Source organism: Pleurodeles waltl, chromosome 10 (assembly GCF_031143425.1).
Source record: "Pleurodeles waltl isolate 20211129_DDA chromosome 10, aPleWal1.hap1.20221129, whole genome shotgun sequence".
Taxonomy (NCBI): Eukaryota; Metazoa; Chordata; class Amphibia; order Caudata; family Salamandridae; genus Pleurodeles; species Pleurodeles waltl.
In genome coordinates, this window is record NC_090449.1 from 858,205,736 (window position 1) to 858,229,197 (window position 23,462).

The 23,462-nt window shown below is 44.3% G+C and overlaps 1 protein-coding gene across 2 annotated transcripts in view; it reads right to left on the minus strand.

The window, feature by feature from the left end:
- Nucleotides 1-23,462, minus strand: part of ADAM22 (ADAM metallopeptidase domain 22) — a 1,118,190-nt gene that overhangs the window by 531,307 nt on the left and 563,421 nt on the right. The window lies entirely within an intron of this gene.

A 23,462-nucleotide genomic window follows, 5' to 3' on the forward strand; every position in this document is an offset into this window, starting at 1 on the left:
AGCTCAAAAGATGGTATTTAGGAAACAGCAAGCAACAATTTAGGGTCCTACTTGAATAAATTGAAGATTTATAGCATCTTCCTTGCATTATATCAGACACGTACCATACATAAAATGTTTAGTACTTTATTACGAAAGGTAGGGCTAAGCACCAAAAAGTGATAGCCAACTGGAGTTGCATGTGTGAATGTGGTTGTACTTCAATAACGTCAGTACACTGGGAAAGGAAGGACCAAGCCAGCAGTGCAACAATTATTTTCCAGAAATTATTTAAGACTATTTCTTTATTTGTTGTGATTAAAAACCAAAATGAAGGACATAGACCTATAGTATATTATTTCTCCTATCTTGAGCTATCAACCTTTTTTTTATTATACTGGGAGCCCTAGTAAAGCTGCTCAGTCTTTCTTTGCTAGTGCTTTGTGGTTGTTGCTTTTAGCTTTACCAATGCCGGATGCTTATCAAAGATGCTGGTATTGGTAAAGCCTAAAGTGGTGACTAGGAAATTGGGTTTTTGGTTGTAGAGGGTGTGCACCCTTTTCAAGCAACAACCAAAATCTTTTCAGGTGAACCACAGAACGTAACTGTTCTTAATCTTGCATAAAAGCAGTTGGACATAATTTACAGGCAATGTATAAAAGATTTGTGCAGCACTTAAACAGTAATAAAGTGAAAGCACCACACAACAAAAATACCACACCAATTTAGAAAAATACTGTATAATGTAACACATTGACACCAAAGCGACAAAAAATCCCATCAGTAGAACCAGAGTTGTGAATTACCGATTTTAGTTAAAACTAGCACCTAGTAGATTAAAGCATCAACCGCAGACTTACGGTTGGATTGGGCCTGGTCTTGGCTTACCTTAGGACTTAACAGAAACTGTGAACAGAAATTTCTGAGAAGATAAAGTTCAGCAGGGCAAAGCAACTGGCGGTGTCCGAGGAGGAGACATCATGGTTGGAGACCCCCTGGACAGAGTTGCAGTAAAGATTTCTACGTTTAGACTTAGGGGCTCATTATGACCCCGGCGGTCGGTGGAAATATGGCGGTAAGTACCGCCAACAGGCTGGCGGTACGTACCGCCATATTATGGCTGAATCCAACCCGCCAATGTACCACTCCGACTGCCATGGCGGTGACAGCTGACGGGCTGGAGATATCTGTCTCCAGCCGGCTGCCGCACTGTTCCACCTGTGGGATTATGACCCCGCCTACCGCCATGGTTTTCGTGGCTTCCTTACTGCCACGAAAACCATGGCAGTAGGCACTATCAGTGACAGGGAATCCCTTCCCTGTCACTGATAGGGGTCTACCCCCTCACCCTCCAACTCCAGTTAGCCCCCCACCCCCTGCCTCTCTAATTCCTCCCCACCTCCCCTACATTCACTCCCCCTACACACACTCCCACACATGCATACTTCCACTCGCACACACCTGCACACACTTTCAAACATGCACGCACACACCCATTCACAAAACATAACCTACACCCACTCACACCTTCATACATACACACTCACATCCAACACGCAGCACACACCCGCATACACGCACATACAAACATACACACAACACCCCCACACACACACACACACACACACACACACACACACACACACACACACACAACACTCCCCTTCCCTGTCGGAGCACCCACTTAACTGTGTGCAGGGGGCCCTCCGGCAGGAGATGGGGCGCTGCTGCCAGCAGCAGCGTCTGCCAGCAGAACACGGCCAGGCCGTATTATTTCTCATAATACAGCTGGTGGCGGTCTACAGGCGTGGTGCTGCTGCTGGCAGCGGCACCACCTTACTGCCATCTGCTGGCACGGATTTCCACCATCCTTCTGGCGAAAATCCGGCTGTGGTCATATTACGGCGGATGGCTGGTAGCTGCAGTGACAATCTTTTGCTGACCGTCGCCACCGCAGTAGGCTGTTTTTACCGCCAGTATCATAATGAGGGCCTTAGTCTCTTTTTCTGAAGTCGAAAATCTCCAGTGGGACGACGCTGATGAGAGCTACATTGATGTTTACTCTTTCGGGCGCTGAACCGGGTTTGTTGCTGTTGAGAACGTAGCTGGGGCTACTGCGAAGTAATGCGGACCCACAATGAACCTTGTTTGGTTCAGCGAGCAGGTAGGTCACGGTCTCCTGTCAGTTCTCAGGGAAGCTTTTGGCTGAAATTTTTCTGAGTCCCAAATTTTGGGATTTTTAGGTTATCAGGTCACCTTCAGCACCACTTCCACAAGTCCAGGACTGGTTGGGCTCCACTTGCAGGGTAGGACCCACTTCAGACAGCATCAAGGTGCCAGTTGAAAGTTGTTGGAGATTTTGTGTCCCTGTAGATCAGAACAGATGAACAGCTAACTAACCTTGGAGTCATACTGGTAGTCCAGGGTTCAAACATCAAGCAAGGCCTCAATAAGCAGGGCAGTCCTCTGAAATACAAGGCAGACTGTAGTATTGAGGTTACTCCAAATATAACACTCACAGGAGAAGTGATGTTGAATCTGACTGCCTTTATTAGATAAGTTGTAGGCAGAAGAAACTCCACCCGCAACAGCATGCAGCTCTCCCTGCTCCAACTGACTCACAAGGAACACAGAGAGCATTCCAGAAGAACCAAAGAGAGCCACGGCAGGAGTGGCACAGACCATACCAAATAACATAAAATCTACAACAAAGATGAACCTTTACATAAACTTACAGAAAAGATAACAAACCTAAATATACGAGCTACATGTATTATATACACAAATTATATATATCAAGTATACTACACCATCTTCCCTCTCACAAGACAGAAAAATAAAATACAAAGAAAACAAAAATAAAGTTCATTTAAGTTTGACAAATTTTGTTCAGATTCCATATACGACCATCATCAACCTTAACCGCATCCTTAAACACTTTAATGACCTTGAAAACCTTACTATAGTGTGAATTATCACTACCAATTTTTCCTGGTAATTTGATCTTGACAGTGTCACCCACACTTACATGTAATTCATTCACGGATTTCCGAACATCAAAAGCATGTTTCCTCTTACTTTGACAATCCAATTCTTTTTCTAGAGCAATATTCTTTTGCTTCTCATAATCAAAATCCACGGATGATTTATCTTGGGATGAGGAACACGTTTTCTGAACATGGCAAAAGGAGATTGACTGGTGCCTGCATGAGGAGTAAATCTATACTCTTCAACCTTACATTTTACCATACTCTCCCAATACTCTCCTAACTGCTTAGCTAATTGGATAGTTTCATTCAAAGTCCTGTTAAAACGCTCTACCATTGGTCTCAGGATGGTACAATGCACATTTTTTATGAACAATCCCTCTAGACGTAAATAAATCACACATCAATCTCGACCTGAATTGAACCCCATTATCTGTCAAAATATACCTCAGATTACCCTCTCTCCCAAACACATCAGACAGAAATTTCTCCACTGTCATAGATGTAATTTCAGGAGTAATCAATACCTCAGGCCAGCGTGACAACACATCCATTACAACTACCACATATTTGGAAAGAGCTCCACAACTAATAGGACCCAGGATGTCAACAGAGACTTCCTCCCAAACCTCCTTAGGAATCTCCTTTAATACCATAGGTTGAGTCCTAAGTTTTAAGTATTTATCAACCAGCTTATACTCCACAGAATCTTGAACCTTTCTCTCTAACGCCAAATCCATACCTGGCCACCAATACGCACTTCTCATTCTTTCTTTTGTCTTCCAAATACCATGAGACGGTCTCGAAAAACAAAAAGAAGGTATCAACTTACACCCTCTCAATACCAATCCCTCTTGGACGGACAGTTCATGCCAAATCCTCTTAAACTGCACACTAATCTTCTCAACATTGTTCGGGAACATACCCGAACTTAGCAACCTTATGATCTCCTGCAACTCATCATCATTGCTTAACTCATGCAACCACTCTTTCTCAGAAATACATCCATCTGTATTACTGCAAACCTTAACATCCTCATCAACCCACCAGGAAGTATCATTATCATATTCATCTAAATCTTTCATTCTCATTCTAGATAGACAATCAGGAGTTTTATTCTCACAACCAGGCACATACTTTACAACAAAATGAAATTCCTGAAGACCTACAATCCACTTACAAATTTGAGAAGAAATATTGTCCAACTCCGTCTTCTCAAAGACTTCAAGTAAAGGTTTATGATCAGTATGCACCTCAAAGAAAGTCCCACAAAGAAGCTGCTTAAATTTCTTGATAGCCCAAAATATAGCCAAAGCTTCTTTTTCAATCGTTGAGTACTTATACTCTGCTCCACGCAAACTACGTGAGGCAAAAGCAATGTTATTAACTTTACCATCCTTCAATTGCTTTCGAACACAACCTAAACCTTTCTCAGAAGCATCTGTAGTAACATAGCAAGGAAGACCCATTTGAAAACTGCTGAGCGATTGAGCTGAGGGTAAAGCTTTTTTCAAATCTTCAAACTTCGTTTGACACTCAGGAGACCAAACAAACTCTGTTCCTTTCCTGAGCAAATTCCTAATGGAAGAAGATCTTTTCGCAAAATTAGGTATAAACCTAGAATAAAATTCAGCAATGCCCAAAAACACCTTAACTTCATCTTTCTTCACAGGTGCAGAAAAATTCACAATAGATTTCACTAAATCCTCTTTGGGTCTAACAATGTCTCCCGATAGATATGATGTGACCCAAATATGAAATTTCTGACCTAAAAAACTTGCACTTAACTCCCTTCAAAGTGATACCCTTCAACTAAAAATTTCGTAAAACCTCCCTGACATGTTCCTTATGCTGTTCAAGGGTGTCAGTGAAAACGACGACATCATCCTGAAAAAACTTAACACCTTCAATGTCACCCAAAATATAATTCATAAGTCTTTGGAAGACAGATGCAGATGAGCAAAGACCAAAAGGCATTCTATTGAATTTGTAAATACCAAACAGTATAATAAAATAAGTCAGCAGTTTAGATTCTTCACACAGCGACACCTGATGGTATGCAGAGCTAAGATCCAAAGGACTAAAGTACTTTGCATTTCCCAAAGAACTAACCATCTCTGTAATATTTGGTAAGGGAAATCTACCCTCAACACTTCCTTATTCAGATTTCGTAGGTCAACACACAACCTGATGTCTCCAGAACTCTTCATGGCCACCACAATGGGGGCAAACCAGTGAGAAGCTTCCACTTTCTCAATAATACCTTGTGACAGCAACCCCTGAAGCTCTGCTTTCACTTTATCCTGTAAACTGAAAGGAATATTTCTAACCTCACAAGTTATAGGTGACGCATTCTCCTTCAATACAATACAATGTTTATAACCCTTGATGCAGCCCACATTACTGTTAAAAACATCTGGAAACTCATACATTAACTCTTCACCCAAATTATAAACCTTCTGTACTTGAACCTGTGGCACGGAATTGGGATTTAAAATAATCCCCAACAACTTTTGATGTGGCCAGCTTAGAATAGTATCCCCACCACAGGAACGTACACCATACCATCAATTCTGTTTTCTTTGAAAACAAATGCGCATCAAAAAATCCTTTTAACTCAATAGGTTTCCCACCATAAGGATACGGTGTAACATCAGGTTCTCTAAGTGTAACTCTTCCCTCAAAATATTTTGCTTAACCAGTCTCTGATACCAAAGTTAACTTTGGTCCTGAGTGCATCATCATGGATATATTGACACCATTCACCTCTAGTATGTCAGATGGATACTCACATTGAATACAATGCAATACACATATGCAATTCACATAATTAACTACTTAAAGAATAAAATTGTGATCATCATCATCATTATTACATTCAACTTCACTCACTTTCATTTTGCCAAAGGATTTACAACATTTGGGAAAATGCCCTCTCTTTCCACACTTATTGCAAGAAACATTAAGAGCAGGACAATCTTTGCTATTGGCCAAGTGCGACACCGAATTATATCTGAAACATAACAATTTTGATTTCACATTGAAACTAGTTTTAGGTTTAGTTTTGGCACTTAAGGTTTCAACTGTATTAGTAACATTTTTAGACTTTCGTAAATCTTCAATGCAAGATTCTGAATGTTCAATCTGTTTTGCAACAACTAAAACCTCATCCAAAGTTGGGTCACCCTTTGACCAAAGAGCTTCTCTAATTTTGTCACTTCTGCATTCCAGCATAAATTGATCACAGATGCGCTCATCCAAATTGTTACCAAACTTGCACTGTGACGCTAATTTACACAAATCTGTCACAAACTCCTCAATTGTCTCTGTGTCATTTTGTTTACATTTGCCAAAATAATATCTTTGAAGTATGATGGAAACTTTAGGCAAATAATGTCTATCTAGCTTCAACAAAATTATTTCATACTCATTAAGAGAAGTGTCTCCTTCTGCGCCATCCAGAGAATCAACAGAAGGTAACGTCTCCAAAATTTCCTGTCCTTCAGCTCCTAGACAATGTTGAAGAACTGATGCTTTCCTCTCAACTGACAAATTACTTCCACCGACACGAATATAAGTAAGAAGGACTTTCTTCCACTTGTTCCTTGGAATAGGAGGATCTCCAGGTAAAGATAGAAAAATGGAGGTGGTGTAATGTTCTGCATTGTTCAAATAACAAGTAGTAGATGTCTGGAGAAGTTGTTGTTGAAAATAGTGTTCCAAAAAAAAATATATATATATATATATTCCTTTATATGCCAAATGGCGCAAAAATCATTAAAAAGAAAGTCGTATACTCAGAATTAACATGTAAAAACAAGAAAAAAAACAGGAATGTAACTATTTGACAACAAAGAAGAAAATATTGTGGTCTTTGAAAATGCTCAAAAGTATCCACGTATTCCTCTAGTCTTTGAAAATGCTCCAAAAGTCTCCACGAGAACCAAAAGAAACTTCAACGCACAAATGTATTATAAATGTTCCAAATGTGCCAAGTTACATAGATCTAAAGCGCTTAGCATAGCGCAATAAATCAAAATAAATAAGGAGAAGAAAGTCATCTGTGGACACTTCAATAACATCCAGGAAAAGTGCACGCTGTAAATGGTCGCGAGGAGAGACACATGCAATGTAAGCTGCGCACACGCTTTAATGTTGACTCTAACATAGAGCTGTGGCCACGAGCTGTAATTGATGATAGCCGTGAGACGACCTGCGTGCAATGTAAGTACAGCAATAAAGGCTTCGCCGTCAAGACTCGTAACTAAGGCACGGCCGCGAGCTGTAACGGACAACAGCTGCGAGACAAACCGTGCTAGTAGACTCGTTCTTACGGCAATGAAAACAACAAGAAAATGCGTTACCAAGATGCAGCCGCGAGCTGCACTTGAAAAGTTGCGAGGCAAGCCGCTCCCTAACATCAAAATCTGAGTATACGACAAAAAGAAAACATCAAAGAACAATAATAAAATAAAAAACAAAGTCACACAGAAATATCCAAACAGTACCTCAAATATGTATGACAAGAAGTTGTGCGTTGAAGTTTCCAAAATAACAAAGGAAGGTTTGTGGACCAAATCGTCGCCAAAAATATAGTATTGAGGTTACCCCAAATATAACACTAACAGGAGAAGTGATGTTGAATCTGACTGCCTTTATTAGATAAGTTGTAGGCAGAAGAAACTCCACCCGCACCAGCATGCAGCTCTCCCTGCTCCAACTGACTCCCAAGGAACACAGAGAGTATTCCAGAAGAACTAAAGAGAGCCACAGCAGGAGTGGAAACAGTCCATACCAAATAACATAAAATCTACAATATAGCTGAAGCTTTACATAAACCTACAGAACAGATAACAGACATAAATATATGAGCTTCATATATTATATATACAAATCATATATATTGAATATACTACACATATACTTCTGAGTGTCCTTCACAAGTCCAGGCGTGAACTGAAGAGTGGGTTCCCTGGTCCTATTTGTATACCTGGTGCCAGTTGTGAAGTGGAAGAAACCTCTGGAGTTTTCCTTTTACAGCTGGTGCTGGAATTCCCTTCCTCCCTGCCCCACATCCAGGATGTCTGGGTGCCCAAAGACTAGTGTGAAGTCCTTTGTGAGTATGCTGAGGCAGCTCCTTTGAAATGTAAGTAGATGTCTGCAGTGCCGCCCCTCCTATCTTGGCAGGTTTGCCCATCCTGCAAAAACCTAATTCCCTTTTTTGCCACTGTCTGGGAGGAATACACAAAGGCCAACTGCCTTGCTTATGACAGGACGCTGACACCAAATGGTTAGGGCCAAGAAATGGCAGCTTTCTAAAAGTGCAGTTTTCAGAATTGTGACTTACAATCCAACCTTATCATTAAAAAGGATTAAAAATTACAATTCTTAAGAAACTAAACATGACATTTCTACTTTTTTCTGCCAAAGGTTATAATTTATTAAATATAATAAGGTAACCCACTGTTCCCCTATGGAAGAGGTAGGCCTTGCAGTAGCGAAAAATGGATTTAAAAGAGTTTTGTACTACATGGACAGATAAAAGTTAACAGTACACGTCTAGCTTTTTAAATACACTTCACTCATCCTTATGTGATGTTTAAGGCCTGCCTTGGGGATGATGTATATGTATTAAAACGGAAGGTTTAAGCCTGGCAAAGGTGTTATTTTCTCAAGTGGAAATGGAAGTTTAAAACTCCACACAAGCTTCTATGACAGTGCTTAGACAGATTTTAGAGGGCTACTTAAATGGGTAGCCCTCTAGTAGCATTTAATTTGCAGGTCCAGGGTACCAGTTGAACCACTTTACTAGGGACACCTAACTATACCAATTTGATATAAGCCAATTTTACCAGTTTAGAGGAGTGAGCATAAACACTACAGCATTAAGTAGCAGTTGTAAAGTACACAAGGCCCTAGGCCAACAAGAACAAAATTCAGAAAACAGGAGGTGAGAAGCTTAAACGTAAGGGTGACCTCTTGTAAGCCTATTTCTCATATGTTCAGAATGGCTTCCACTCTGGTTGATTTTGTGGTGACGCAACGCAGGGGCTAAACCTAAAAGTATAGAAAATGTCTGCATACTTTCAAAATGTCTGCTAAGTTGCATCACACAACAGGGCTACCATTATGAAAATATTATTTTTATACTTCCAAGATGACCACCACATTGTGTCATGCAAAAAGGTGGCCATCTTGAAAGTATAAAGTAAAACATCTTTATTCGGATATAATAATATCCACAAAAGAAATACAAATAAAAACATGCAGGCAAATCACCGAGACCATACATAAGTTCAAGATACTAAAATTCATGCAAGATAAAAAGGCATATAGACTATAAGTAACACTTGCAGATCTTCCCCTATATGCAATTCAAACAAACACCTATCATATGAAATGTAAATACATATAAAATATTAAAACCACTTACAGGTCCTCGCCTACGAGCAAATCATCCCAACTGTTTTAAAACAGCATCCTCTTACGCCAGGCCACCACTCCTTTCAGAAAATGGCCCACGAAGCTACATACCTCATAATCCTTGGTGAAGAAAAAGCAAAGCAGCCCTGCAATTGGTAAAGCTATAATTTCGTAACAGAGGTACCAAGTGCAATTTTCTTAAAGGCGCGTAGTATTTACAGAAGAACATGAAAGGTAGCAGCGTTTGTGGGGAGTGCTCATCAAAGGGGCAGATACAGATAGTGCTGGAGGAGAACTGTCTTTGAGGAAAGGACAGTAACCAGTGAAGGGACCCTAGTCTGAAGCAGGTTAAAAGCACTCTCTCATGCACATTATGTACAAACAATAAATAAGGGGCTAGGACCGGGCACATTTGTACCATACTGTAATCTTTGACAGTTACTTAAACCACTTCACTTGATTCACGAGCCGCCCGCCTTAACGAAACGGTCAGATATCCACTTTGTGTCTTTTTTGGTAATCAAATGCAGATTTTTAAACAAATGTGGGCAACCCACTTCATTCAGAAGTCCTTTGATATATTTCAGCCATGGGACTGAACAAGCGGGATCACTAATAAGGCAATCCTGAATTACCAGCTGGTTGAGGATGGCTTCATTATTAAGCCAAATTGCACACCACAGCTCCAGCGGGGCAACGCTAGTTCAATCCTGTAAGTATTCAAGACCCAATTCCTTCTGGACAGAAAAATGGGGAGTAGAGGGTGGGACACCCAACAAACAGTGACAGAATAGATTTTCCCCTACCTGAAGGTTCCCAACATCTTTACACCGCAACAACCGCGTGCCATAGGTCACAGCTGGCAGACATTTTCTCTTATAAACCTCCAATATGAGGGCAACTGGCTTTCACACCATGTTGGCGGGCAGGGAGTGGGTAATACCCACTGTACGCACCATGTGTAAAACCCTGTTTTTTAAGCAGGGACGCCAACTACATGCTTCGTCAATATCTAGCCCCAGATATGAGAAGGAACCTACTTTTGTTAAAGTTTGTTCTCCTATCCGCATAGGGCTTCGTCGTGGTATTTTTAGGGCCACAAAGCATTACAAAGGTCTTCGAGCAGTTGGTTTCAAGGTCTACATTTTTCATGAACTCAACAAAACTATCCACTAGCAGTTTGAGCCCATTTGCAGTCCTCGCCAGTAAGCAGGCCACATCAGCTCCTGTAGAAACCAAGGTTTTCTCGGGCAAACACCCCGACTTACAACACAATGGGAGGTGGTTTCGCCATTCAACCCATATCTTATTTTTGTCCTCAGGCCCTGGTGAAGGAGTCTCAAAAGATCTACTAGGCCGTAATCGAGACCCATGTTTGCCCAGAGCTTTTCCCTATTGACATAATCAAACGCACTAGACAAGTCCATAAAGGCCAAGTGAAAGGACCCACCTTTCACAAACATGTACTTGGCCTTAAGAAGGTAAAGGTTCAGGCACTGCTCAATAATGACCCCCCATACATATTGTGTTATTGTTACTTCTCAATAGTGCCCAGACCTTTCCTGAAACCATATTGGGCCCAAGAAATAATTTTTTTCTCCTTCACCTAAGAGATTAAACGTTCCAAAACCACCCTCCCCATTAATTTTGAGGAGGAGTCGCAGTGAGATTGGCCGATATCACCTAGGGTCTAGAGTATTGCCTTTTAAAAAAATTGGAACCACTACAGAATTTTGCCACAATATAGGGGGTCCAAGCCTACACACCATATTAAAAATCCTGGTCAACAAGGAGGCCCAAAACTCTGGCTATTTTATGAAAAGGTCCATTGGAATTCCATCCGGACCTGGGGCCTTATTTGGGAGATTAATACGAATCGCCTTTAGGACCTCACTCTCTAAAAAGAGGGAGCCAGGGTTCTAGTGCAAAGTTATTTGTACAGATTGACCCCTTACCTCGTTAGCCCCATAAATACCTGAAAAATGGCCAACCCAAGCATAAGGGGGGATATGCGATGTAATCGCTTCTGGCAGTTTGCCATCTGAGAGGTCAGCCCGGACTACCATCCAAAAAGCCTGGGAGTCCTTCTTTATAGAGGCTTCTATTATATTTTCCCACTGTTCTATCTTAACATCAGCCTTCCGCTGTTTTACCGCCTGGGTATGTCTTTCTACAAGAAATGACAGTGGCCTTGTCTCTAGGATTTTGGCTAAGCGCTTGGCGCAGAGAGGCATTGGCTACCCTACAAAATCTATCAAACCAGAGGCAGCCAGTCAAAGGGACATTTTTTATTGGTCTACTCATGAGTTCCCCAATATAAAACCTGTTAGGCAAATGGCAGGGTCCCGACTGCTTATTTGACTTAACGTTTGCAGTGAAGGGGAGGAGGTTTGCACCTGGTCCATAATCAATGCCAGATTTGCTGAGTGCCAAACTACCCTCCTACCATTGTCCTTTGTCCCTAGTTTTAGTCTGAGCCCAAGTTCTGGGAGGGCACTTTAAGTTGAATCGCCAAGGGGTAATGGTCACTGAAAATTGAGGGAATCACTTCAAGCCCATTGGTCAGGTGTAAGAGGTTCTGGGAAACGAATATGTAATCAATTGTGGAGCTGCAGCCCTGGGCAATAAAGGTTGGTGCCACTGCGATATCTGGGCAGAATTTGGGGCGAACCAAGTCGTGCGCCTGAAGGAGGGCATGTAGGTGCCGTCCCTTCAAGGTCAGCCCCGTTTGATCCTCTTCCCTACTAGCAGGATCAAAGGGGAATGCACTGAGGTGGATACATCTCTCAGTTTGACATTGAAATCTTCTGCCAAAAGTACATTAAAGGGCCCACCACTCGCACAAGCCCTATCAGCCAAACAACTGATAGCTAGAGAGAGATCAAGGAAGGAAGAGTTGTTAGTAGATGCAAAGTTATTGTTGTAATAATTTACCAGATAAATTCTTAACTTGCCACCCCAATGACCTTCAAACGCTTGAATTCCATCCATGTCCATTGTTATTGCTAAGACCTTGTAACCAAGACTGACCTTAAACCAGGCCACCAGGCCCCTTTTTGCGCGACCAGAAGGTGAGGGGGTGGCAAACTTACTAAAGCTAGTGTATCCACCAATAACCGATTCTGTAACAGCCCAGGTTTACTGCGTAAAGATAATATCAAAATGTGATATAAATAGCCCCAACCCTCAACCTCTAACTTTGAAGCCAGACCGGCCACACTCCAACTAAGGAGTTTCCAGTGTTGAATTTTATCAGTTGATGGACACCTCTTGGATGGCAAAGCAGCCAGTTCCCCTGGAACATTTACAGGTGGATTAACTTAAGATACAATCTGCTTGGTGACAATATGTCCCTTCTCCCCCGAATTCCCCTCCACAGTAGTTCTACTAGGCTCAATTTGGGCTGCCAGTGGTAGTCAATCCACCTCTTTCAGTTCACTCAAAACTGAGTAGTGATTGCTAAGTGGAGGGTGGCTTGGAAGGGAACGGCTCAGTGAGCCCCATATAGGGGCTTGATGGAAAGTCTGGGTGTTCTCAGTGTTCTGAGCATCTCTTTTGGGGGCTATATGTTTATGAAAATAACCCAATGGTAGTATTCCAATCTGTTTCAGCCTCACCATAATGGCATCAGCGACCGCTAAACTTTCCCTGCCAACATTCTGGTCTCGGAAGTTGACAATCACAAAGTAATTGTCTCCTCACTGAGCCTATACCACCCACCCAATGGTCAAACAGGATCTCTTTAAAAAGGTCCCACTTACAACTTACATTTGTATTTAACCAAAAAATTACTTTGTTTTTAAGGGATTCCTTTATGGGGCCTTGAAGCTTAGGGACATTATCCAAAATGACCACATATGGGCAAGAGGCTGGTGGCAGATTTGTAACCGGGTACTGGGGTAGGGGGTGGACAGCCTGCTGTTGTTCATGCTGGTAACCAAGGGATGGAGTACTATTTGCAATTTGAGGATTAAGCTCCTGTGTGTGTGAATTTACAGGATGAGTGGCCAGCTGGTCAATTGAGCTACCTTCTCTACCCCTATTCTTTAAGCCTGTAGAGGTTTGTGTGGCTACTCTAGGAAGGTGATTAAGTCTCAAAACCATCCCCCTAACAGAGGGGCAATCGAGGGCCCCTGACTGAGATGCAACTGACCGTGCTTGCAGGGGGTCCTTCACCGACATTGAGGCTAACTTACCCAAACTAGATTCTAGTGTTGCTAATCGGGTATAGATTTGTTGCAGATTAGAGTCCAATAACTCATTGAACTAAATCTTCAGCGAGACTCAGGGGTCAACATTAGCGGGGTGTGAAGGCACAGAACTAATGAGAGTATCTTGAGTCAAGGGATGTGACTTAGGGGCAGATTTAATTTTTGATTTAGCATTCCTCCTTCGCCTTTTCGGTAATGGGCTGGAGTCAAAGGAGCCACACAGAGTATCTGGCACACTGGAACATTCAACAGTACTCGCATCCATGCCTCCAGCTATGTTAGCCGAAACCACCCCTTCCAGGTCCACGCAAGGGGTTTGAGTAACAGGGCCCGGGGGTGGAGTATCATGTGGCGTATTGTTTGCAGCCCAATGTTGCATATGTTAGCAATGCCTCTGGGCTTGCTAGGGAGCCTAGATTCAATATCCTCTGCCACTAAAAAAAAGACGGCGCTCTGCCAACGTAATTTCATTTGAAACCAAATCCACTGCATGTACCAGAAAGTTATCAATGGAGGACTGGGAATGAGGTTAGGAAGTGGAAGTGGAACTTGTGGTCACCTTTCTTGTCTCCATTATGCCACAAGTCACTAGGGAAAAGGCTACCAAGATCTAAAAATGCCTACGACAGTAATAACCCAAATATATGCATCAAAAAGTTAAAGTCTAAAGAGTATGGGCCCAGCCCAGCCTCTGACGGGCTAAGACGGGCCTGTCTTAGCCCGCGCTGCAAATTGCCCCCACGTGCTTTATAGCGCTTGTTTGGTCTAGTCAAGTGGGTGCAGGTGCTGTGGAAAATGGCCGCTTCCTGGGGCCTCAAAGCAGTCTGTGATATGTAGTCCCTTCAACGTTACTAGATGCAGTGAAAAAAGTCTTGAGAGAAAAGAGAAAATAAATAAATGATGCTATCCCGTGCATTTATACGAACCATCGTACGAGAAATCATGGCACTTTATTTCCAAATACTCCAGATGAAACATCAGACTGGCCGAAGGGTTAGCGTAGCGTCAATCGCTCTGTTCTCCCAGGAAGACCAGCTTAAACCTGCGCAGCGGACTCCCCCAGTCTCCTCCGGCGAACATTGCGCTGTTGACAAGTGATATCCTCCACACGGTAGGGATTGAAAGATTTTTGACAAGCTCTACAAAACTGCCGGAAATAAACCTTGTTTGTTCCCAGCACGCACCTCACGTATGCGGATATTGCACTCTTTACAATGGTAAAAGCTGTATTTCTGCTCCAGAAATTGGAAACGCAGCAGGTTTTTTTCGGTGGAAGGGATGGTTTCCTGCTGCCCAGGCTCAGCTGCCATATCCCCTTAGGCATTCTGGTCTTGCTTCTCTTCCTTCGGGCCAGTTTTCTCCTCCTGTCGTGCTGCGTGGATCCCCTCCGCGGGGCTGTCCTTCTCCTCGGTGGGAGGCATCCTAGGACTCTCTCTGCCCTCAAGATTCCCCTCTCCGCCGCCCTTGGCCTCCGCATCTTCGTCCTCCGTGAAAGTGGTCAGACTGTGCTTTCAAGATGGCTGGTCACCATTAATGGCTTTTCCAGCACTGGCACATTTTAAATGCCCACAACATGGTGGTGGCAGCATACCAAGTTTTTGTAAATCAGTAGTGTGACCAAGCCGTTTTAGCTGTAGCAGGGAGATTGCAGTGTACAGTCACCTGCCATGTAAAGTTCTGCCATTATGTGACTCCCCCTTCCCTCCACCCCCCCAATACTTGTGCGGAAATCCGTTAGTGTGTGTGTCTGGGTCTGTATGTGCAGTAAGTAGGTGCCACATGTATAATACTAGGTCTCTGTGTTTGGGACAAATCTGAGTTCTGCGGCCTGAGGGATCCATTTTGAATGGTGTCTCATTTAGTGTGGTACAAGGCACCGATTGGATTTAGCTTCCCCAGATAGTGGAAGTGTATGGACTACATTCCTGTGGTTGGAGGTTGAAGACCCAGAAACGGAAGTATGATGGAGACAGAGCTCCCTTTAGAAGTTCATTGAGGACCTTGTTGACAAAGGGCTGCAGGTTAGTTCTCCTGAACACTGCCATTTGGAAGATGTTAAGGGTGAGGGGTGGGACTGCAGTTTTTGTTGTCCAATGTGATGAGGGTTCTAAGCAGGGCCTACCCCTTGGTCTAGCCTTGATTACTGCTTCAGAAAGGCTGATGACATGCAGGTGCAGAAATCTCACACGTCATAGTGCCCTTGTTTTGGCTAATCCTGTTTTGAGCCAATATCAGTGCTACGTGCTTTGAGAGCCATCACCTTGCGCAAAGATGTAACTGAGAAAAAGACAGAAACATTACATTTGAAAGAGTCCCAACCCAATCTGTTTTTTAAAGCAGCTGCCATAGGAGCAGACAACTGCACTTGCCTGTCCTGCAACGGACCGGCCTGTAAACACCAGGAAGCAGATTATAGCAGGGCTTGAGAAGTGCAAGAAAGTGGTAGCAGACAGAGGTCTGCAGAATGAACTAACATTTCTTTTTAAGAGTAACCATAAAGAGATGAAAGAAAACTGAACTAATGGATGCACCTATGCCTTTGGAATGACAGTCAACCACAACTGTGCCAAACCAGTCCCTTACCCATAAATATATGCTCAGGATTACAGAAACTGGTGAACTCGGCTAAAGGGGTGAGTGGGTACTGAAGAATGCAATACCTCAAGAACTAAAACAAGATTACAAGACGGTCTCGTTCCCCTAATTGTGCTGTATATTATTGTATTATGCTGTATGACTACTTTCTTTTATTCAAAAGATAAGCACTGGGCTGGGCACCCCTTTATTGTGCATTTCAGGTGACTCAACTTCCGACCACTTGTCCTGCACAATACTCCCTGAGAAGCCTTTTGTCTGATCGCCTTCACTACCAATAACCCCTTCGCTGCCAGGCCTTTTCCCCCTCCTGTGCCGAGCCTTTTTTTGGCTATTTGTGGCAGTTCGCGCTTAGGCCCTCATAACTTTTTGTTCACATAAGCTACCCACGCCAAATCTGCGTCCTTTTTTTCCAACATCCTAGGGAGTCTAGAGGTACCCAGACTAGGTGGGTTCCCCTGAAGGAGACCAAGAAATTAGCCAAAATACAGTGAAAATTTGTTTTTTTTCCCAAAAATTGGAAAAAAGGGCTGCAGAAGGCAGCTTGTGTTTTTTTTCTCTGTTAATGGCATCAACAAAGGGTTTGCGGTGGCAAGATCACCATCTTCCCAGCTTTCAGGAACAGGCAGATTTGAATTGGAAAACCCAATTTTTCAATACAATTTTGACATGTTACTGGGACAAACCCCATTTTTACTATTTTTTGTGCTTTCAGCCTCCTTTCAGTTAGTGACCAAAATGGGTGAGAAACCAATTCTGGATCCCAGAAAGCTAAACATTTTTGAAAAGTAGACACAATTCTGGATTCAGCAAGGGATCATTTGTGTCCATCCTACAAGTGTTTCCTACAGAAAATAACAGCTGAAATAAAAACATATTGAGATTAAAAAAAAGCAATTTTTCTCCACATTTTACTCTGCAACTTTTCCTGCAATATCAGATTTTTGAAAGCAATATACCGTTACGTCAGCTGGACTTGTCTGGTTGCGGGGATATATAGGGCTTGTAGGTTCATCAAGAACTCTAGGTACCCAGAGCCAATAAATGAGCTGCACCTTGCAATGGGTTTTTATTCTATACCGGGTATACAGCAATTCATTTGCTGAAATATAAAAAGTGAAAAATAGGTATCAAGAAAACCTTTGTATTTCCAAAATGGCCACAAGATAAGGTGTTGAGAAGCAGTGGTTATTTGCACATCTCTGAATTCCGGGGTCTTTTTTACACACTGCCTTACATTTGGAAGGAAAAAATGTAGAGAAAGACAAGGGGCAATAACACTTCTTTTGCTATTCTGTGTTCCCCCAAGTCTCCCGATAAAAATGGTACCTCACTTGTGTGGGTAGGCCTAGCGCCCACGAAAGGAAATGGCCCAAAACACAACGTGGACACATCAAATTTTTTCACAGAAAACAGAGGTGCTTTTTGCAAAGTGCCTACCTGTGGATTTTGGCCTCTAGCTCAGCCGGCCCCAGGGGGGGCAGAAATGGCCTAAAATAAATTTGCCCCGCTACCCCCCCGGGGAGCGATCCTTGCCTACGGGGTCGCTCCCTCAGCGGGACATTGGCGCAAAAAAAAAGATCCCGCAGCCTAGTTGTTTCTACCCCCCTTGGGGGCAGATTGACCTAAAATCGGCCGATCTGCCCCCAATGGGGGCAGAAATGGTCTAAATACAATTTGCCCCGAGCGACCCTTGCCTAATGGGTCGCTCCCCATCTCTAAAATAAAAAAATACAAAAAAACACAATTTTTTTTTGCCCTGGCGCCTAGAGGTTATCGGCCTAATAACAACAGGCTGATCTGCCCCGGGGGGGGGCAGAAATGGCCTAAAATAAATTTGCCCCCACCCCCTGGGGAGCGACCCTTGCCTACGGGGTCGCTCCCCTTGCGTGACATTGGTGCAAAAAAAAAGATCCCTGGTGCCTAGTGGTTTCTGCCCCCCTTGGGGACAGATTGACCCAAAATCCGCTGATCTGCCCCAAAAATACAATTTGGCCCCCAGGGGAGCGACCCTTGCCTAATGGGTCGCTCCCCATCTCTAAAAAAACAAACAAACAAACAAAGAAACACAAAAAAAAATTGCCCTGGCACCTAGAGGTTTCTGCCCCCCGGGGGCAGATCGGTCTAATAACAATAGGCCGATCTGCCCCCGGGGGGGCAGAAATGGCCTAAAATAAATTTGCTCCCCCACCCCCCAGGAAGCGACCCTTGTCTACGGGGTCGCTCCCCTTGCGTGATGTTAGCGCAAAAAAAAAGATCCCTGGTGCCTAGTGGTTTCTGCCCCCCTTGGGGGCAGATTGACCTAAAATCAGCTGGCAGAAAAAGCCTAAAATAAATTTTCCCCCCAGGGGAACGACCCTTGCCTAAGGGTTCACTCCCCTGTCGTGAAATTCACGGAGAAAAAAAAACCTCCCTGATGTCTAGTGGTTTCTGTCCCCCTTGGGGGCAGATTGGCCTCATAAAAATAGGCCAATCTGCCCCCAAGGGGGACAGAAATGGTCTAAATATAATTTGCCCCCTAGGGGAGCGACCCTTGCCTAAGGGGTCGCTCCCCACCTCAAAAAAACAAAACAAAAAAAAATTATCCCTGGTGCCTAGAGGTTTCTAATAATAGGCCGATCTGACTCCAGGGGGGGCAGAAAAGGCCTTTAAAAAAAATGCCCCCTGTCCCCCCCACCCCCGGAGCGACCCTTGCCCAAGGGGTCGCTCCCTTATGCCACTTACTTAAAAAAAATTAAATCCCTAGTGTCTAGTGGGCGTTTTAGCAGCCGGATTGCTTGCAATCCGGCTGCTAAAACGCATCGAGAGACTTCAAAGAGAAGGAAATTCATTTCCTTCCCTTTGAAGCCTCTCCGGCCTCCTCCACGTGATCGGAAGAGAAATGCTTACATTTCTCTTCCGATCGCACTGGAAGCTGAGCTTCCAGCGCGATGGGAGGAGGCCTTGTGATAACCAGCGCGCGATTGCGCGCTGACGTCACAGGGTGGGGTGGGGGGTTCGGGGGTGGAAGGGTTCCCCTTCCATCCCTGCCTTGGGGGGGTGGGGGCAAACCCCACAGAGGGAGCGCTAGCGCTCCCTCTGGGCTCTGTGCCCAGGATGTAATAGTTACATCCTTGGCACACGAGCACTGTGCCTCAGGACATAACCATTACATCCTGGGCACAGAAGGGTATAAGAGTCAAGTGCGGGATGGGTTTCATAGCTCCGTTTGCAGAGCCACAATAGGATGGACACCAGTGGCACACTGTTTCAACCACCATGGGAAGGGACTACTAGTGCTTGTCTCCTCTGTGGCTCGCCACACAGGGTTAGACACAGCCTCATCTACTTGGAGACCTGTGGGTTGATCAATATCTTAGTCAAGCAGAAGGGGGAGGGAGAAAGATCACAGAGAAAGCACTACACTAGGAGGGTGGTTGGAAGGAGAAAGTAAGGGTGGGAGAAGTTGGGGGAGCAAGGGCTAGAGCGCACTGCACTGTGTATGCCACAGTGCAAGGAGCAGGATATATACTCTGATAGAATTCTTAATAAGAAATTAAATCCCATTATGCTGATATCTTACAAAATTTCCTGAAGTTATTTTAGGGGACTACATGCTATTCACCTATATTGCTAAGAAGGTTTTATGGTAATTGAGAGAACTTTTTCAGGGGTCCCATTTTGGGAGATTAGAGTGTGATAATCAGAGGCTTTTGCCAATGATTACCTGGGATGCACCCTTACAATTGAACCAAAAACTAGCAGAGTCATGTAGTCCAAGGCATACTCTGGTCAGTGGTGTGGGGTTACAGATTCAGAGATCAATAAACCGTCTAACAATAAGATTCAGCTAGTGTTCTAACTTTAAAGGAAAGTGCTTTACTTCCATTCACACAAAACAATGCTGTACATAAGAGTTACATACCTTCCAAATCATACAGTGCCACCCTGTGTCACATGATATTGGTTCCTACCACCCGGTGAGGAGCTGATATCACATGGTGTATATGGGTGCAGAGAGCAGGTTTCCAGCTAATTGGTTGGACATTGTGCTCAGCCAATGTCCATATTGGGGTGTGAAGTCTCCCTTGGATATCTGCGGCAGCCGCCAAGGCTTTGTTTTTAGTGTTAGCTGGGGCGGGCTGGGGCATTGCTGGAGGTGCATTTAAAAGTGCCCCTGGCTGTGCTCGGCACTTAGCACCCTCCCCTTCGAGGCCCCACCTCCTTCTCACACGATGGATAATTTTCACAAGTTGCCAAGTCTGGAGTCAGAGAGGCACATTGGGATCATTATACTGATGCACTTGGAGATAAATCTCCATAGGTCCCTTTCAGACAGATTTCTTGTGGAGATTGTGCATTATTCTCTTCAGGGGCCCCTCCTAATGGTTTCCCCTTGGGAACACTCTGCTGCTTGGAAATGGCTTTCCTCTCCTTATGGCATGAGGTCAACCCCATAAAGTTTAGTCAAGTTCAAGTCTGATGAGTTGGTTAGTGAAAGATTCCCCCACGCCACTTTCGGGTTGCATGTCCTACGTTCAACAATACCTTTAGTCTTTCACTGACGTGGCACAGGCTTGACATGCTCTTCCCTCATGGGCTGTCAAGCTTACCAGTAAATGCATTGTGGTCTGTTCATGGCCTGTAGAGGGGGGATCATCAGCTTTTCTTCCCGGCCTGGTTGACCTTGTGGTGTGCAGTTCCAGTACTGGCACACGACCAGTCAAGTAAGTGTCAACAGCACCAGCGATGGACTTACTTTGTTCAAGGCTCTCTGTCCAGCTGTCCTTGGCTCAATTTGCATGGCCCAAACCCAAGCCCCACTCCCAAAAGAAAGTTAGAAGCCCACACTGGTTGCAGTGTTGATCTCCATGTAGGTCATTGTAATTACTGGACACAAACCCTTGAACACAGACTAGTTTATGATGACGGTTGTTGGACCTGGCTTTTTGACGGGGACATCCCCAAACTTTTTGCCTCCTTCCTCCTATTTTTTCTGACCTGTTGTTGTTGGCTTTTGACCTCTGGGCACTTTACCACTGCTAACCAGTGCTAAAGTGCATATGCTCTCTGTGTAAATTGTACTATTGATTGGTTTATCCATGATTGACTATTTAATTTACCTGTAAGTCCCTGGTAGAGTGCACTACATGTGCCTAGGGCAGGTAGATTAAATGCTACTAGTGGGCCTGCAGCACTGGTTGTGCCACCCACCTCAGTAGCCCCTTAACCTTGTCTCAGGCCTGCCATTGCAAGGCCTGTGTGTGCAGTTTCACTGCCACTTCGACTTGGCATTTAAAGGTATTTGCCAAGCCTAGAACTCCCCTTTTTCTATACATAAGTCACCCGTAATGTGTGCCCTAGGTAACCCCTAGAGCAGGGTGCTGTGTGGGTAAAAGGCAGGACATGTACTTGTGTGGTTATATGGCCTGGTAGTGTAAAACTCCTAAATACGTTTTTACACTACTGTGAGGCCTGCTCCCTTCATAGGCTAACATTGGGGCTGCTCTCATACATTGTTGAAGTGGCAGCTGCTGATCTGAAAGGAGCAGGAAGGTCATATTTAGTATGGCCAGAATGGTAATATAAAATCCTGCTGACTGGTGAAGTCGGATTTAATATTACTATTCTAGAAATGCCACTTTTAGAAAGTGAGCATTTCTTTGAACTAAAATCTTGTTGTGCCCTTCAATCCACGTCTGGCTAGGTTTAGTTGACAGCTCCTTGTGCATTCACTCAGACACACCCCAAACACAGGGTACTCAGCCTCACTTGCATACATCTGCATTTTGAATGGGTCTTCCTGGGCTGAGAGGGTGGAGGGCCTGCCCTCACACAAAGGACTGCCACACCCCCTACGGGGACTCTGGCAGACAGGATTGAGCTGAAAGGGGGCTTGGTGCATTTCTTAGAGACTCTTTGAAGTCACCCCCACTTCAAAGGCACAACTTAGTATAAAACAGGGCCTCTGCCCTACCTCATCAGACACTTGCTGGAGAAGAAACCTGAACCAGAAACTACATCCTGCCAAGAAGAACTGCCTGGCTGCTCAAAGGACTCACCTGCCTGCTTTCTACAAAGGACTGCTGCCTTGCTGTTGCCCTGCTGCCTTGCTGAACTCTTGTCTGGCTGTGAAAGTGCTCTCCAAGGGCTTGGATAGAGCTTGCCTCCTGTTCCTTGAAGTCTCAGGACCAAAAAGACTTCTCTCTTTTACTTGGACGCTCCGTGCGCCGAAAATTTCGACGCACAGCTTGTTTCGCGGCGAGAAAAACACCGCACTCCGACGCTGATCGACGCAACGCTCTTGGGACGATCGAAGATCCGACGCACGGCCTCGCAAGGACAACGCCGCCCGACCTCTAGAGGAGAAATCGACGCGACGCCTGCCGTGAGATCGTAATTTCAACGCGCAGCCCCGTAGATCGAAGTCTAGAGGAGAAATCGACGCGACGCCTGCCGTGAGATCGTAATTTCGACGCGCAGCCCCGCAGACCGACGCGCAGCCGGAGAACAAGCAGGAAAATCCACGCACAGACCCGGGACATCTGGTAATCCCCGTGATCCACAGAAAGAGACGGTCCACGCGCCGGAAAACGACGCCGACTTCCCCGCGTGGAAAATAACGACGCAAGTCCGTGTGTGCTGGGGAGAAATCGACGCACACACCCTTTTTCCACGCACCTCTTCTCTTGTGGCCCTCTGAGGAGATTTTTCCACTCCCAACCAGGTACTTGTGCTTGAAAGAGACTTTGTTTATATTCTAAAGACTTAAGACACTTTCTATCACTTTTCAGTGATATCTTTACAAATTCGTATTGCAACTTTGATCGTTTTGACCTGAAGATACCCAGATAAATATTATATATTTTTCTAAATACTGTGTGGTGTATTTTTGTGGTGTTATGCTATGGTGTTGTATGATTTATTGCACAAATGCTTTACACATTGCCTTCTAAGTTAAGCCTGACTGCTCGTGCCAAGCTACCGGAGGGTGAGCACAGGCTGATTTTGGATTGTGTGTGACTTACCCTGACTAGAGTGAGGGTTCTTGCTTGGACAGAGGGCAACCTAACTGCCAACCAAAAACCCCATTTCTAACATTGGTGATCAGTGGTGAGGATAGGACTTGTGTTTGTGCAGTGACATACAGTAGCTAAGTATTTCACTACCTACCCACAGTTGAAGGTCAACTTGATTTTTCATCTTTTTTGGCTTTCGGTTCTCTGATGTCCTCCTGGATATACTATTGATATTTTGGACTTTGGATTTTGGTTTTTGCTAGTAAGAT